The 17,576-nt window shown below is 43.9% G+C and overlaps 1 protein-coding gene across 5 annotated transcripts in view; it reads right to left on the bottom strand.

Annotated features, from left to right (window-relative positions):
- SCUBE3 (signal peptide, CUB domain and EGF like domain containing 3) overlaps positions 1-17,576 on the bottom strand; it is a 3,541,316-nt gene that overhangs the window by 2,553,136 nt on the left and 970,604 nt on the right. The gene's annotated exons all lie outside the window — the stretch shown is intronic.

Raw genomic sequence — 17,576 nt, 5'->3', positions numbered from 1 at the left:
AACGTTTGTTTTTTGGTTTGGTGGTAGGTTTGGCATTCCTCTCTTTTTTGGTAGAGTGTGGAAGTGAAACCTGTAGCCTTTGTCTATTGTCTGTAAAATCCATTTGTCTCCTGTAATGTAATGCCAGTTTACGGAAAATAAGGCTAGCTTTCCGCCCAAGGGTGCTTCCAGTTGTTCCCTGGTAGGCGGTATCAGAGCCAAGTCATTGTGTCTGTCCTGTGGAAGTGGTTGTAGTTGAATCTGTGGCAGTACTTCTCTGGTTGTTAGGCTGCCACTGACGTCCCCTTGTAGGCGCCTCTGGATTGACCTCTGCCTCTTGGGCGCCTATTTCTGCCTCTCTGTGCTCTGGAGGTGTCTGGAATGGACCAATTCTTCGAAGGCCAATTTCTACTAAACCTCGGAGGTTGGACCTGTAAGAAATCCTTGACTGTTTGGACAGATTTTGCTTTTTCTTCCACCTTCTTTAGCACTTGCTGTGCAGGGGAGCCAAACAAACTTTGCTTCTCCATAGGAGCATCTAGGAAGCTTTGACTTAACATGGTCTGGTAAGGATTGCTCTTTTAACCAGGCATGCCTTCTAATCACTGTTCCAGTCATAGCTGATCTAAAGGAAGCCTCCAGTGCATCATAGCCACATTTTAAGGAGTGATTACTGACCTGCTGAGTGTTATGTACCAAATCCTGAAGGGACTTACGGTCTATAGGTTCAGGAGAGGACAGTTTTTTATTTAGCTGGTCTAACAAAAATTCCTGATACTGAATCATGTGAAATTGACAGTTTAAGGCCCTGGCCGAAAGAGTAGCAGAAGTATAAACTTTTTTACCCCATCTCTCTAATGCTCTAGATTCTCTTTCAGAGGGGAGGGGGTTTTTGGCAGAGGCAGCTGCTACAGCTTTGGGGCCCTGTGAAATGGTTTCAGGATCTGCAACAGGAGCCTTATACAAGTAAGTGGAAGTGTGTGTCCGGGACCCTGTAATATCTGTCGGGCTTGGCAGGGGCCGGAGGGAGAGAGTCAGGGGCAGTACAGGCATAATTACATGCATCATCAACAACTGTTAGGACTGGAGGAATGGCTAAAGGCCTATGCTGTGGTAAATGTAAAAAGGTCCTTAGCCTTTTCCTTGAATCTGACAAATCCTGGCCCTGCCATTGAAAATGCTCTCTCATAGCATGTAAGGTTTCCCCAAAAGAAAATTCTTCAGGAGAGGCAGAAGGAATGGAGTCTTCTGCATCGGAATCCTCATAAGGAGAATATGGGCCTTCTGGAGGGTCTGAGTTTTCTGAGTCATCCGAGGAATAGTCTGTAGAAACAGGATCCGGGGGCTCAGTCCTAGGCCTCTTCTCTGGAGGGGGTTGAGAGGCCCTGTCTGGGTGAGGTTGGGATCCCCTGATCAAAGAAATGAGATCCTCAGCCAGGCTGAGCATTTGGGAACTAGAGGTAGGCCTGTGTGAGGGGGTTTTAGCAGGCAAGGCCTTAGAAGATTTAGCTGCTTTAGCCCTAGAAAAAGCCTTGATAGACATGGATGCAGGGGGCCTAGCAGCTCCACGTGCAGGAGTAGATATGTCTAAAGGAATAGTATCTGATAAGTCCTGGGAGCCTGCTGCAGCAGGGGAAATTTCAGTAGCAGATTCAGCCATGCTCTGTGAGGCCTCAGCTATCGGAGGCATGCTTTCGGCCGAAGGAAGACCCGAGGACTCGGTTTCAGCCGAAACCGAGACACTCGCGGTTGGCTTAACCGTGGTTTCGGCCGCAACCGCGGACTGCGAGTGTCGGTCCTTTTCCTTACACTTTTTAGCTAATTGTGAAGTCGGAGTCTCCGACGGCATTTTGTAAGCAAAAGCGGGACCAAAAAACTCCTCTGCAAACTCCGACCGACGTCTAAGTGTCCGTCGGTTGAAGGAAGCACAGGCTAAACAAGCTGATACGTCGTGGTCTGGGCCTAAGCAAGGAAGGCAGTAAGAGTGGAAATCCTTATGAGGTATTTGTTTCCCACAAGTTAAACAATTATTTACTTTTTCTGACATCGGCTGAGGCAAGAAAGAGTCCCCAACGGGGTACTTAGCTTTTAGAAGTCTTGGTAGTAGAAATCTCTGGATCTGACCGACCGGCACTTGCGAACAGCTTCTGCTTCGGGCACCACGTGGCAAGAAAGACTGAGGAAAATGGCGTCGGCTGATGCCTTTATACCCAATACACAGCAGCTATGACGTCGGGTGAAGTGCGACATCAGCCGAGGCCAGACCCAGACTTTGGAATCCGGCCGACCGAAGGGCTGCCTGAGGCAGGACAACCCATATGTTAGGACTGCAGATGCATCCTTGAAGGACATCTCTGTATATCAATGGAAAAGCACAAAGGAACACTCCCAGTCCATGGGAATGAAAAAGCATTAGTCTTCCAGGTCTGTTTGTAAGGAGTCGTGGAGCAGGATTACTTTAATTATATGTTCTGAAAGGGGGCAAAAATATCTACTTGAGGTATTCCTCACAGCTAAATCAAATTTTGGAAGAGGCACAGACAGAGTTTCCTTTCATGAGGGTATGTCCTGGTCCTGCTTAGATTGTTTGCAAACAAGTTTTGCTCTGATGGAATGTATGAAGCCTGCATAGTTAAACTGAGTTGATTTTCTATCTTCCAGACTATCACAGTAAGTCTGCAAAGAGGACAGAATCTAGTACCCCCTTGTTCATGTATCACATCAGTGTGGTGTTTTCTATGTAAACTTGCAGAGGTCTAGAGGACTAGGGATGATTCAAGGCTTTCCAAGCGTTGAGCACTGCCAGTATCTCTAACATGCATGTGTTTCTGTTATGAAGATTCTATGGATCTTGCAGTTTTCCCCCTTTATAAAGTGTTCCCCACTCCATGTCTGAAGTATCTGTAGTGACAGACTGAAGATGGGCAGGAAGAGAGAGAGAATGGAAGACCTGAACTGCAAGAGATCTGGTCTATCCACCAGAAAATGTCCATTTTTTCAAACTCCAGAACAGGGATCTGAAAAGATAAAGGATGCAAATGCTGAGTCCAAGCTGACCAGAGGTACCACTGGATCTTCATGTAGAGTCTGTTCATGGGAAACATGAGAAAGAACAGTCATGTAAAATCTTACCATAATGATAGATGGCCTTCTCTTCTCTGTTGCATAATTCTTAACATGAGGGAGATCTCCGCAGCAGGCGACCTAATGTCGGCCAGCATACAAAAGTCTTTCACTGTAGGATGCATGGTACATCGCACGTAGGCTGCTGTTGTACATTGGCTATAAAAGTGACATACACATCCATCTACCTCAGAAATTAATGCATCAGGAGGATGCCAGCCTAAGGAAGGTATGGTATGACCATTCAAGTAAAGGAACCAAACCACCAGGGGAAAGGAGGGAGGGACTGGAATATTGCAAAAGAGAAGAGGAGGAAATCTATGGTTATGGTAAAATTTTACACAACTATTCTATGTCCTTCTGTTTATCTGTTGTAGTATTCTTAACATGAGGGAGAGTACAAAAGCTCATGAGGAGAGGATGAAGGAAGAGACAGCACAGCTGTCCAGGAACCCATGGAGTAAAACTCTGGCAAACCCTGCTCTGGACTAAGAAATGCCATCCAATTTGTAATGTTTAGTGAAGGCACGTATTAAGGTCCATGTAGCTTCTTTGAGAATAGAGCTAGTGTCCAATCCCTTGAAGAAGACCCCCTGATGAGGCTACAGCCCTAGTGGAATGGGCCTTTACAGAAGCAGCAAGGGTTTTACTGTGCTTCACATAGCAGAATGAAATAACCTTAGACATCCAGGTAGAAACTGTCTGTCTGGAAACAGGCAATCCCACAGCCCTGGGATGATAGAAGACAAACAGCTGGTCTAATTTTCTAATAGCTTTGGTCTTGTCTAAGTAAAATGTAAGTTGTCTATGCACATCCAGGGTGTGCAACACCTTCGCACTAGAATTTTCTGGAGAAGGAAAGTAGGTAATGGAATAGATCGGTTGAGTGATAACTCATTGACTACCTTGGACATAAAAGAAGGGTTAGTACACAAGGACACCCTGTCTTTATGGAAAACCAAAAAGAGGGAAGAGGCCATAAGGGCCTGGAGTTCAGACACACATCTGGCTGAAGTGATAGCTAGGAAAAGCACAGTTTTCCAGGAGCAATGTTGTAAGGATGCTGAAAAAAGCTGCAGGGTGAGGAAACAGCTTTCCTGGGAGGTCTAATATGGACACCTTTAAGAAACTGTTTAGTCTCAAACCTGCTAGCTAGAGGGGGGACAGAGGCAGACAGGCAGAAATAGTTGACATATGGGCCTTCACTGAAGAGTAGGTCAAGACAGTACTGAGCAATTCACACAAATAAGATAAAACCAGAGGAATTTCCACTGGTAGTGGGTCCTGGTTTTGTGAGAGACACCAAACTGAAAATCTCTTCTACCTGACTAGATAGGATTTTCTGGTATTGGGTTTCCTGACCTCCTGCAGAACCCAAAGCACATCCTCCAAGAACAGGTGTCTAAAAGGAATTAAAACCCCATCACCCACAGAGTCACATGAGGGGTAGACAAGTGGGGATAGATGATAGTTCCTTTGTCTTGTGTGAGACTGTCTTCCCTGTGAGGTAACTTGTGGTGATTGCCCGGGCCTTGGCTAGATGCAGAAGGGGGAAACCAATGCTTTCTTGGCCAAAAGGGGGTCACCACAACATTTTTGGTTTTGCCTGCTGAATTTTGAACAGGACTTTCAGAATGATCAGAAAGGGGAGGGGGGTGTATACAGAAACATCCCCTTCCAAGAGAATGAAAGGGCGTCCACCTTCCAAACCAGAAGGTGGGAGAGACTAGCAAAAAATTGTGGAAGTTGTTTGTTCATGAGGGAGGCAGAGAGACCTACTTGAGGAACACCCTACTGGTGGACAATATCCAGAAACACATCCCTTTGAAGCATCCGTTCATGGGACTGTTAGGGACCTGCTCAAGGTGTCTGCCACGCAATTTTAGTTGGATGGGATGTACACTGCCTGGAGCTTCATCCTGTATTGGGCTGCCAGCTCCCAAATCTGGAGTGCCAGCCTGCATAAAAGGTAGACTTTGCCCCCCCCATTTGTTCACATACCAGATGGCAGTCATTGTCTGTGAACAGTTTTATAGATCCTGGGAGAAAGAGGGGATGAAAGGTTTGAATAGCTAGCAGCAAGGCCCTCATTTTCCTTACACTGTGTTCCCTTTGTTGAGAGGGGGACCATAGACCTTGGGCCTTCAAAGTCTCCGAAAGCTGCCACTCATCCTACATCTGAAAGGTCTATGAACAGCTCTTGAACTTCAGGTAGGGAATACAAGGAGAGTCCTGAGTTGAGAGACTCTTGTTGGATCCACCACTGAAGTTCCCTCTTCAGACAGGGCATGAGAGGAACTGGAAAAGTCTAGAGGGTGTGAATGTTGCATCTAAACAGACTTTAGAAACCACTGAAGTTTTCTCATGTGAAGTTTTGCCAGAGGGAGCATCGGGAAGAGTGGATGTCATGAAACCCAAAACCCTGAGGAACTCCCTGGCTGAAATGTGGTGAAGAGGCAAAAGGTATCTGAAGTAGGACTTGAGGTCCAGTGCCTTCTGAGAAGGGAGACAGACTCTCATAGGGTTTGTCTGAATCCTGCAGCCCAGGAAGATGTGATCTTGAGAGGGGCAGAGAATGGATTTTTTGCAGTTTATGGTGAAACCTAGGCATTGCAGAAGAGAAATGGCAAAAATAATGTTTTGCTCTAGGATCTCGGAGGAAGTTGCCATAAAGAGAAGATCATCTAGGTAAGGGAAAACATGGATGCCCTGCAGCCTGCAGTCGGCAATCACAGGAGTTAGGCATTTTCCAAACCCCCTTGGTGCAGCAGAAAGTCTAAAGGGCAATGTAGAGATCTGAAACTGCAAGGAAGCGACAGAGAAACATAAAAACGTCCTGCAGTTGGGGTGCATGGGAATGTGTAGATATGCATCTTTGATATCCAGGGAGGCTAAGAAGGCTTGTGGCAGAAGTAGGGGGAACAAGGTTTGAAGAGTTAGCATACAGAAGGTAGGTAGCTTCAGAAAGGTGTTGAGAGACAGATCTAAGATGGACTGCCAAGGGCGATACTTTCTGGGCACCAGGAACATTCTGGAGTAGAAACCTTTTCCTTTTTGGCCTTCAGGAACTTGCTGAATGGTTCTCGGACTCCAAAGGTCTAGAAGTACCTTTGGAAAGGAGGGTAGTTGCTCCGGTAGTCATTCCTTTGGTGGTTGGGGAGTGAGTCCCACAACTGAAAGTATTTTTTGAATGATAGAGAGAACCCAGGAGTCTTGAGTTATGCTTTCCCAGAGTGGCAAAGACAGAGAGGCACTGGGAAAGTGGAATGTGAGTGGGACAAATACGACAGTCAGAGGAAACCAGGCGCTGCTGAACCAAAGTTGTAGGGGCAAGCCCTGGACTACTGAAGCCTCCTACCATCCTTTTTAGGTTTACATAGAGGAAGGCGGGAGTGCCTACATACAAAAGCAGTCTTTGCTGGGTAATTTCTCTGGAATTTAGGCACTGGAAATGTGTTTTAATTCCTGCATCTCTTTTCCCTTTTCCTGCAGAGATTTAAATAAACTAGCAGTTGCAGGACCAAATAAAGCAGAATTGTCCAAAGGTGCATCCATATGCTTGAAATTAATATCCTCTGGTAATGGCTGGAGTCTTAACCAAAATAATCTCCCTAAGCCACAGCCAGAAGCAGCTGACCTGGCTGAGACCTCTGCAGCATCACAGCTGCATTTGATGGAGTGGTGTACTACCTGTGAGGAAGCTCCAAGCAGGGATGCAGCCAAAGTCTTGTTGTCTAAGTCAGATAAATCTGAAATGTCCTGGGAGAGAAGGTCTAAGGCAAATTTGGTTGCATGTGTCTGCAAATTAACAGCTCTAAATTCCAAAGTGGTCAAAAAGTACACTTTCTTGCCTAGTCTTTCCAGGTTCCTACTGTCCTTATCTCAAGGAAGGAGAGAGGTTGAAAGTAGTAGCCTGGATGGTTTGTCTAAAGCCACTGAAACCACAGATGGATCTGCTGAAGACATTTAAACAAGAACTTAAGAGTCCTCAGGGACTTTGTAAAATCAGTCAGGCTTCTTAGGAGCAGGAAGCTGGGAGGCTGGAGCCATGGAAGGTGAGATGAAGGCATCCAGGAAAGCAGGTAACACTGGAAAAAGGTTGTAGTAGCTTTTTTGTACTTTAGATACCCGAGTGCTATCCTATTTGAAATGTTCTCTCATTTTAAAGTCTCACCAAAGGAGAGTTCTTCCATGGGTGAGTCAGTTCTATTGGAATCCTACTCAGAGGAGGAGATCTGTGAGGAGTAGGCCAGAGATTCCTCTTCTGAGGCGGTCTCTTCATCTGAGGAAACCTCTTCTCTGACTCCTTTTTGTGTTGATGCTGTACATGGTGGTGTAGTGATTGAAACCCCTGAGGGGGAGCTTAAGGGCCATAATGCCTTGAAAGAGCTTGGGTGAATTGTTCCCAGTCACTATAAGGTTCTTTTGGAGGGGACAGATGTTTTGTTTTTTGCTTTTTCTTTTGATGGAGGTCTGCCCTATGTAGTGTCAGAGGCCTAATCTCAATGATATCCAAGTGAATTTCCTCCAGTACCAGGAATTGAGGTATCCCTTTAGGACCTTCAGTTATTATGAGCCTTGGTTCTCCTATACATCCTGGGCAAATGCCTGCTCAGCCTCTGAGGACGTGCCAGTGGTCAGAACGAAGGCGGCCTCGACATCGGGCTCAGCCTGTAATCTGGAACCAGAAACCAGCCTTATCTCTGGGCTCTCATCCACCTCAGGAGAGACATCCATATGAAGAGGAGCAGTGGCAGCTTCAGACCTTAGCTTTTGGGCCTTCCATCTAGTGACCGACTCAACCTCAGGCCCCAAGGATACCCTCCATCGTGCTCTTTGCTAATTAACTTTAAGTGCTGGTTTTCCAAGTAAATGGCTAAGGAGGAAAGTGTACTACTAAGGGTCTTTGGTACAAAGGCCTGGCAAACGGGACAGAATTTGTGATTGTGAGTAGGCCCTAAGCAAAACAGACAATGACAATGGCTATCCTTATGTGGAATTTGGCTTCTACACTGGCATTTGCATTTTTTGGATGACATGAACCCTACCACTAGTACAAGAAACAAGATTCCCCCAATGAGGCACTTATCTGAGAATTCGCAGAGAACAGCAAATGGCTCAGGAAGCAGACTGAAGTTCAAGTTGGCATATAGACTGACGGCAGAGAAGTTCTGAGGCAGATGCATGAGTACGTCTCTTTTATGGCAGATGTACAACAGCAGCCTGTGTGTGATGTACCATGTATCCTACAGTAGTGAAAGACTTTTGTATACTGGCCGACTTTGGGTTGCCTGCTGTGGAGGTCTCACTCATGTTGAGAATACTGCAACAGATGAATAGAAGGACATTGCCATGTACCCCAAAATCTTGAGAAATTCCCTTGTAGATGCTAGGCTTTGTTTGGAAAAACTTAGGAAGAATTGTTGAAACATCTGTACCACGTGTGGAGGAAGAATGACTCTCCCTAGGGCAAAACCTAGCAGGTATCCCAAAATACAATCCAGTGAGAAGGGATAAGAGAAGATGTTTTGAAAGCTGATTTGAAAACTTACATTGAGTAGAAGACTGAAAAGTTACTAAAGACTCGACAACTGGAAAAATAATGTGCAAAAATAAGACAATTGGCCAAATGCCGAAACATGTGAATGATTTGAAGTCTGCAATAAGCAATTACTGGAGTCAAACACATTTGTGAGAATACCACTAGTGGAGAATAGAATAGAGAGAACTGATAGACTAAGTCAGATACAGAAAATCTTAAAAAAACTGAATTACATGTAAATTGGAATGTGATGGCAGGCATCATTTAAGTCTAGCTTTACCATGAAAGCTAGAGAAATGGGAAGAGGTAAAAGGGGATGAAAGGAAAGCCTTTTAAAATTTGGAACCTTGATAAAAAAGATTTAAAAAGGAGAGGTACAGCACATGCCTCAAGGACCATTACCTCTTCGTTAAAAGAAAAAAAAATCACTGAATGAAAGTTTTTGCCCATCAGCAGGGAGATGCAGGATAAATTACTCTGTGCAAGCATCTGATGTAGAATAAAATGAATGAAGGAAACTAGGATCACTGGGCAAGGAGAAAACACATGGAAGGGAGGGAGGGATTCCTACTTCAAGTGTATCCCTGACGAATTACATTTGAAACCCATTTGTTTACCACAATCTGGAGTCACCCCTTGATTTAACTTTCTCCTTTCATCACCACATTGAGCACCTCAGCTGCACAATGGCCAAACAGTGCCTCCTTGTCTAACTGAGAATTTAAAATTTCTATTATGCCTTAACCTGTGGCTGGCTACAACAATTACTGCTTCTAAAGCTATTTGGAAATACAAAGCTGATATAGTGTGTGTGTGTGTGTGTGTGTGTGTGTGTGTGTGTGTATATATATATATATATATGCATTATATCTATATATATATATATATATATATATATATATATATATACATATATATATATATATATATATATGTTTATATATACATATATATATATATATATATATATATATATATATATATATATGTGTGTGTGTATATATATATATATATATATATATATATATATATATATATATATAGGGTCTATATTAAAAGAACGAACGTTTACTTACCTGAATACCTAAATGCCGACACGTCTTCACCGAACTGCGAAAACATCGATCGTCCAGCAATGCGAAATCTGAAATGTCAAATCGTCATGGTTGGCCCTTCTGCAGTATAGCTCCGTAAGGTAAGTGTGCGATAGTTATGGACCTTAGGGTTAGGGTGCGGGTTAAGTACATACATGGTGGTATATGCAAGATTTAGTGTAGGGTTAGAAGTAGGGTTTAGTTTAGGGTTAGAAGTAGGGTTTTGGTTAGTGTATATATGTGGTTTATTTAGTTTGTTTGTATAGGTAGTATACAGCTGGCGGTGGGGTGGGACAACTATGACGGTTCAAGTTTTTGAAATTCAAGGTTTAGGGCGTTCGGTGCATTTGCGGTTCGCGGAACATGTGCCGGCGTTTAGGTATTCGGGCAAGTAAAGGTTTGTGCTTTTAATATAGACGTGTATATATATATATTTCCCCCTGCTCTACTGTTTCAGTGATATTTAACAATCCTGTGCTTCTCTTAGGTTGTAGTTTTTAACAGAATTCTACAACAGCTATGCCGTTTGTGTATTGTGAACTATCTCAGGGTTAAGTCCCAGGGTTTTTTTTACCTGTCTTTATTTCTATTCTGTTTCAGTCTCCATTTTTATTTAAGTGTAAAATACTGGTCAATAGCTCTTTGTGTTTCTACCCAATTGCCTTGAGGGCTTAACTTGAGAAAAGCCTTTTATCTTGGTGGTATAAAATAATTAATTCTGTAAGTTTCTGTTCTCTTGTGCCTTCACCTGTGGCTGGTTACAAAAATTACCGCTTCTAAAGCTATTTGGAAATACAATGCTGATATAAGTATATATTTTTTGCTCTACTGTTTTAGTGATATTTAACAATTCTGAGCTGCTCTTAGGTTGGCATTTTTAACAAAGTTCTACAATAGTTGTGTTTTTTTGTATTTTGTGAACATATCTAAGGGTTAAGTCTCAAGGTTTCTTTATCTGTCTTTACTTCTGTTCTGTTTCAGTCTCCATTTTTTTCTCCCATCCTCCCACCCAATTGTTGTTGCGTTCTTAAAACTTGGTGGCTTTTGAGTTGCCCGCCTCTACTATATTTGATACAGACAATCCTCCTAGTCCCATTGCATCAGATCATTCTACTGTGTATATTTCAGATCATTTGGGAAGGCCCAGCCACTTAGTTTCTTAACCTTGAATTATCTTCTGTTTCCTCCTTTCTTACTTAACTCAAAAAAACTTTATTCATCTGCTTTTACTGTTTTTGTGTCTCTTCCTACTTTACTACTTTATTTTGGTTTTACTGCTTGCTCTTAAAGTGTTAAACTGCATTTATTACTGCTTGTTAGTAGCCTGATTAAATTGTAATTGTTACTCCAAGTGTCTTAGTTTTGGTTAAAGGACTTGGGCTTCAGGCCAGTTATTTTACATAAAGAAGGTTTGTAGTATGCACTTTTGTGGGAGGAGAGGGTAGCCTCTGTCCCTCTGGACTGGGAATTGCTGTGTGATGGCCTATTGTGCTTGTTGTTCTAAGTGTCTTTATTCCATTTTAAGCACTTGGGTTCCAATCCAGTTATTTTACATTAGGAAGACTTGTGTTCTAGAATCTTGTAGCAGGACATTATAGCCCACACCATTCTAAGCTGGGACTTGCTGGTTGAAGGCTCATTGTATCTGTTATTCTATAAGTGTCTTAGTTCTGGTTTTAGCACCACTTGGGCTCCAAACCAGTTACTCTACATTGGAAGGGTTGTGTTCTGGGCTCTTGTGGCAGGAGGGTGTGGCCTACATCCTTCTAAGCTGGGATATGCTGGCTGAAGGCTTTTTGTGTCTGTTGTTCTAAAAATTTCTTAGTTCTGGTTTAAGCACTTGGGCTCCAAACCAGTTACTTCACATTGGTAGGGCTGCGGTCTCCACTCTGGTAATTGCTGGTGAAGGCTTATTGTGCCTGTTATTCTAAGTGTCTTTATTCTGTTGTAAGCACTTGGGTTCCAAATCACCTGATTTACATTAGGATGACTTGTGGTCTAAACTCCTGTAGCAGGAGAGGATAACCTACACCCTTCTGGCTGGAAATTGCTGGTTGAAGGCTTAGTGTGTCTGTTATTCTGAAGTGTCTTGTACTGGCTTTTTTGTAGCCGAGGTTAGATTCAGACTCACTGAATCTAGACTGTTTACTATCACTGCAGCACTAAAACCAGCTCTTCATTGAGATACTGAACTACCTGAGGCATCCACCGCTTCCAACTGTAAGTACCTGTGTTTGCTCTAATACTGCACTTTTAATTTGTATTTGCATTCCACTGTTTGTCTGAACTGTCTAAACTATTTTTGTCACATTTTACTCTATGCTGTACTAGTTCAGCTGTAGCACTGCCCAGTTCCAAGTTTGCTATTTTTGGGTCTGTTTTGTAACGTCTGAACATCCACATCATGCCACCTTTGTTGGTGAAGGTTTTTCTGCACCCTTGTGTGAGGAGAGTGTTGTCTGGGTCTCATCTAAAAGAGGGTGACTGGACTAGAGTTCATAGAGAGTATACTTGTTGGCTAGTCTGAGTGAAAAAGGGTATTTTCTTGTAGCCCTGGATATGCACTTGTTTGCATGTGGCTCTCCATCGTGCATTGCTGCATAGTGGTTTGTTATAGACACAAATGTTTTGTTTGTTAAATTTTCCTTAGCACTTGGCTTGTGGTCCTCCAGAGTTTTCTCGCAATTCTTCTCTACTGTCAGGTGGAATACTTAGTCTAGTCTCAGAGGTACCAACACACCTCTCACCCACCAGCCACTTCTAAGTGTGATGTCTTTTCCTGATCATATAAATGTACCTATCACTATGGATGTACAATTTCCTACATTATCTCCAGCCAGCTTGGTTGACACTGGCATCCTGAGGTAATGTAGCAACTGCCTCATGTTCACAGACAACCCTCTATTCCTAGTCTACACAAACACAGTGTGTGAGAGATGCAACTATATTACGAACCTTGAAACCATGCTCTCTCACACACCAGTCAATACATATGACAACAAGCAGTTTGCCAGCGTGCAGCATGCATACCTCACCTCCTACTCCACCCAAACCCACATCACACATACCTACATATGCGGATGTCCTCACCAGAAACATACCTAAACACCAGAGACCTCCCAAACACAAAAGCTGCTACACATAATACTTCCTCTACAGAACACATTACACGTAATAGCTCATGCACCAGTATCTCACCAGTCAAACCCTTTTCTGAACTAGAGTAGTCTAGATTTCAGGTTTTGCTGAATTCTGGGCTGTGGTATAAGCTCCTGTGTTGCCCATATCCTTACTTGGATAGGAGGAAGCTTCTCTGTTCACCAGTGAGAGTGGGGAGCTTTGAACAGCCTATCTGTCCCTGGAGGAGTGGTCTCAGCCCAGCAACTAGTAGCTTATTTGCCGTTTTGGGCTAATTCCTATCTCTTTCAAGTTCCCTGCCTTAAAACCCACATTTGCCGGTTTTGCGCTTGTTTCAGACTCAGCACAGCTCCTCGTAGTCCTGCAGTGTGTTACAAGCAGCAGAGAGATGAAAAGAGGGACTTTAAACAGATTAAGTATTTTTTCTCTGCCTTTCTACTTGCGACTGCATATTATCGCCGAAAAGCGAGTTTCTAGCTATTCTAATATCTGAACAAAAGCTTGTTTTTTGCATTTTTTACTGTTCCTACACTTCTTTACATAGTTTTTGTGTTGTTTAACTGTTGTAGGCAACACACTCAAGTGCACTAGCCTGTTTAAAGTATTTACAGTGTTTTTTCTGTTAAGTTACTGTTGTTCTGTTGAAAAAAGCAAAACAAAAACCACAAAAACAAAAAAAAAATCTTTCTTTCCTGCCTTTTCTGAACTAGAGTAGTCCAGATTTCAGGTTTTGCTGAATTCTGGGCTATTTTATAAGTTCCTGTGTCGCCCATATCCTTACTTGGATAGGAGGAAGCTTCTCTGTTCACCAGTGAGACTGGGGAGCTTTGATCAGCCTATCTGTCCCTGGAGGAGTGGTCTCAGTCCAGTAACTAGTAGCTTATTGGCCATTTTGGGCTAATTCCTATCTCTTTCAAGTTCCCTGCCTTAAAACCCGCATTAGTGTGATTTTGCGCACTGCGCAGCATCGCACAATGTTGCGCAGTGCCGTTTAAGCTCTTTTAAACTATCCACGGCTCCACAAAGTCTGCTCTTCAATTTTTTCCTTAGAACTAGTCTAACTCTCAAAGTAAGCACTCTACCTCCCTTCTACAGCCCAGCACTTGCTCAAATACCTCAGTAAGCACTAACAAACTATAGCACTACACCCCCTTTTACTACCCTGAAGTACAAGGCTCCCTATTCGTCCATTCCAGACAATTAATAAATCAGTTTTTAAACTATTCAGGCATGTCCAAAGTGCAGTTTCAGGTATACACTCCAGTCCAGCTAGTGAATCTGGGAATCTTGAGGCAATGTTACAATTGCCTTATGTACACAGGCAACCCTCTCCTCCTTCCAACAAACTCAGATGTATGTGAGAGATGCAACTATACAGCCAAACTGGAGGCAGAGATCTCTCAAACCAAGACTGGCACAGTTGGTCAGGAGGAGAAGGAAACCACTCGCACCACACAACCAGTCTCACATAGACCAATCGCATCGGCAAACATGACACAAACTCACAAAAACATACTCAGAGGCTCTAAATAAAAATCTGCCAAAGCAGCAGAGACCTCCAAAGCAGACATCCAAGCAACCACTACACCACAACAACTTTCACGTATCACATACTTCACAAAGTCAGTGTGCCACACATAAGCAGCCCATAAGGCTAAATAATGCACCTAATACACTAGTAATAGGAGACTCTATTGTCAGGCACACTGATGTCCCGCTCACCAGAATGAACAAAGAGAAGGTCACTGTAAGCTGCCTGTCGGGTGCCAGGATCCGCCACATAACACAAGCACTTGGGTCACTCCACAGGAAGTACAAATATGACTCTGTCATTGTCCATGTTGGCATGAATGACCTGAGACATACCTCCCTGGACTACAGGAAGAGAGACATACAGGAGCTCTCTGATCATGTAGCCCAGGCCGGTATGACCCTGAGTAGCATCTTGCCCTCACCCAGAATGATGCCACAGTATAAAGACAAAATGATCAATTTTAACAATTGGCTAAGCTATTGGTGCCATTCAAAGGGGATCCAGTGTCTGTCAGCCTGGGATGACATGCTCAACAAGCCATGTTGCTTTGCCAGGGATGGCTTGCACCTGTCACCCTTAGGTTTTTGAATACTGGCTAAGGCTCTTGCCACCCCCATAGTGCCTTTTTTAGGCAAGGCTCAAAAGACAAAAACACCTCCATAGACAATACCAGAAACAAAAAACTAATGGTAATGCTACTCAATGCCATCAAACCACAAGATGCACGCACTCGAGGCACTCCTCAGTATGGAGAAAATCGATATCTGTGCAGTAACAAAAACCTGGCTCAAGGCTCCAGAAAGCACCCCAGCACTACCAGGATACAACTCATACCATACTTTTCAGCCCCAGAACTCGGACCAAAATACTAAAGGCAGGGGAGTATCCATCTTCATCAAGGATACCCACATCTCCAGGTTAGTGGCACTGCACAAGGCATCGGAGACACTCCAGGTGTAACTAACAGTGGGCAAAACAGCTTTTCAGTTTGTAGCCTGCTACAGATCACCCGCCTTATCTCAGGACCCCCACTCGGCATTCTGAGAACATTGGAGAATATGAAGGTCTCACCAAACACCATGATTTTGGGGGATTTCAACTACCCAAACATTGACTGGGAAAACTACTCAAGTCCCAACTCCTTTGCCCAACGGTTCCTGGAGTTTATAAACTCAAACACCATGGAACAACTGCTCACCACTCCCACAAGAGGGGACAACATATTGGACCTGGTCATCACCAATATGGGGGATCATTGTTCCACACCAGAGGTAAACCCCTCGTTGGTAAGATCAGACCAGAAACTAATCACAATGGACATCCACATTCCGACCCCACCCCCGGCCAAGGAAACCACTGTGAAAAATCTCTCAAAAGCAAACTTCACACTTCTCAAGACCGAGGTGGAAAGTTTCAAAGCCACCGGGCAAATGGAAAATGCTATCCAAACAGCAGAATCCTTTACAAATGCACTCTATGAGCACCTACAGGAAAGCATGGATCATGCCATCCCAAGTAAAGCCAAGACTGACTCCTCCAAACTCAGGAGACCAGTATGGTGGACCCCGGCCATAAATAAGCTATACAACAGAAAGAGGAAAACTATTACATGATGGGGCAAAATCCCAAAAAGGGAAGGCATCCCTGATCAGTATTAGCAAGAAACTTTGCTCAATCATAAAATCATCAAAGGCTAACTTCGAAAGAAAAATCGCCAAAGACACTAAAGATAATCACAAGGCGTTCTTTAGCTACATCAAAAATCTGGGTGGCAACTCTCAGATCTGCTCTTAGCTAGTGCAAAATGGCACAAAATACACTGAACCCAATGACAACATCCTGGCGGACAGGTTCAGTGCAAACTTTACCCCCCCTTCCCCCTCAAAAGGGCCTGTGTCTATCCCAGAACAATGCAGTGCCCCAGTCGTCAGAGTCACACAGGTGAAAGCAGCCCTTTCCAAAGTAAAAAACACAGCATCAATGGGACTGGATGGTATCCCGGAATGCGTCTTACACGAGCTCCAAAAAGAACTAAACCCTCCCATAAACTCACTATTTCAACTCAGCCTTACCACAGGTTATGTACCCAGAAAATGGCGTACAGCAACAGTAATCCCGCTCCACAAAGGTGGCGCCACAATGGATCCGGGGAACTATCGCCCCATAAGCCTGACTTGCCTGTTCTGCAAGGCTATGGAGCGCATCATAATGGATCTCATAAACAAAGACATTGGGAACCTCCAGACACTGGACCCTACCCAATTCGGCTTTGTTAAAGGCAGATCTTGCCTCCTAAACCTAGTTGACTTTTTTGAAATAGCTACCAAAGCAATAGATGAGGGAAAGGTAGTCCCCACACAGCCTACCTGGACCTTGCAAAGGCCTTCAACACAATAGCCCACTCTGGCATCATAAATAAGCTTACCAGCTTAAATATCAACCCATATGTCACAAGATGGGTTGCAAACTGGCTAAGGGATAGAACTCACATGGTCAGAGTTGCGGTTGACATGTCAGACTCTAAACCGGTTACAAGTGGCATCACACAGGGCTCAGTCCTAGGACCCCTCTCGTTTGGTATATACTTCTCTGAGGTACAGGCAAGCACAGGAGGACTGTGGCTGACCAAGTTTGCAGATGATTGCAAGCTGGGAGCCATAATCTACTCTCCGGGCGACACAAGCATCCTCCAGAAGGGTCTTACAGAGACAGATACCTGGTGTCAAAACCATGGCCTTAAGCTAAATGCCAAAAAGTGCATAGTCATCCCTTTTGGGAAAAAACAAAGTGCCCACAAACTACCACATAGGAGGTAATCCACTAAGTACGGAAGAAGTAATTGGGGACCTGGGGACCCAAGTACATAGTAAACTCTCCTTTGACAATCACATTGCCAAAGTGGTTAGAAAAACCTTCCATATAGCTCACCTTATCACAAAAGGGTTCACATCTAGATCAAGAGAGGTCATTGTGCCCCTCTACTCATCGCTCATCAGGCCCTTAATTGAGTACAATGCCCCATTTGGGATGTATCTTACCCGACACCTGCAACAGCTGGATAGACCTCAAAAGTACCTCACCAAGAGGATCGTGGGCCTCAAACAGATGCCCTATGCTACTCGACTAAAGAAACTCCAGCTCTACTCAGTTGCTTACCGCCTACTCA

The sequence above is a fragment of the Protopterus annectens genome, chromosome 7.part0 (genome assembly GCF_019279795.1).
Source record: "Protopterus annectens isolate FY-2018-M chromosome 7.part0, PAN1.0, whole genome shotgun sequence".
Classification (NCBI taxonomy): Eukaryota; Metazoa; Chordata; order Ceratodontiformes; family Protopteridae; genus Protopterus; species Protopterus annectens.
The sequence above is the reverse complement of the archived record's forward strand: the minus strand, read 5'-3'. Positions and strand labels throughout refer to the sequence as shown.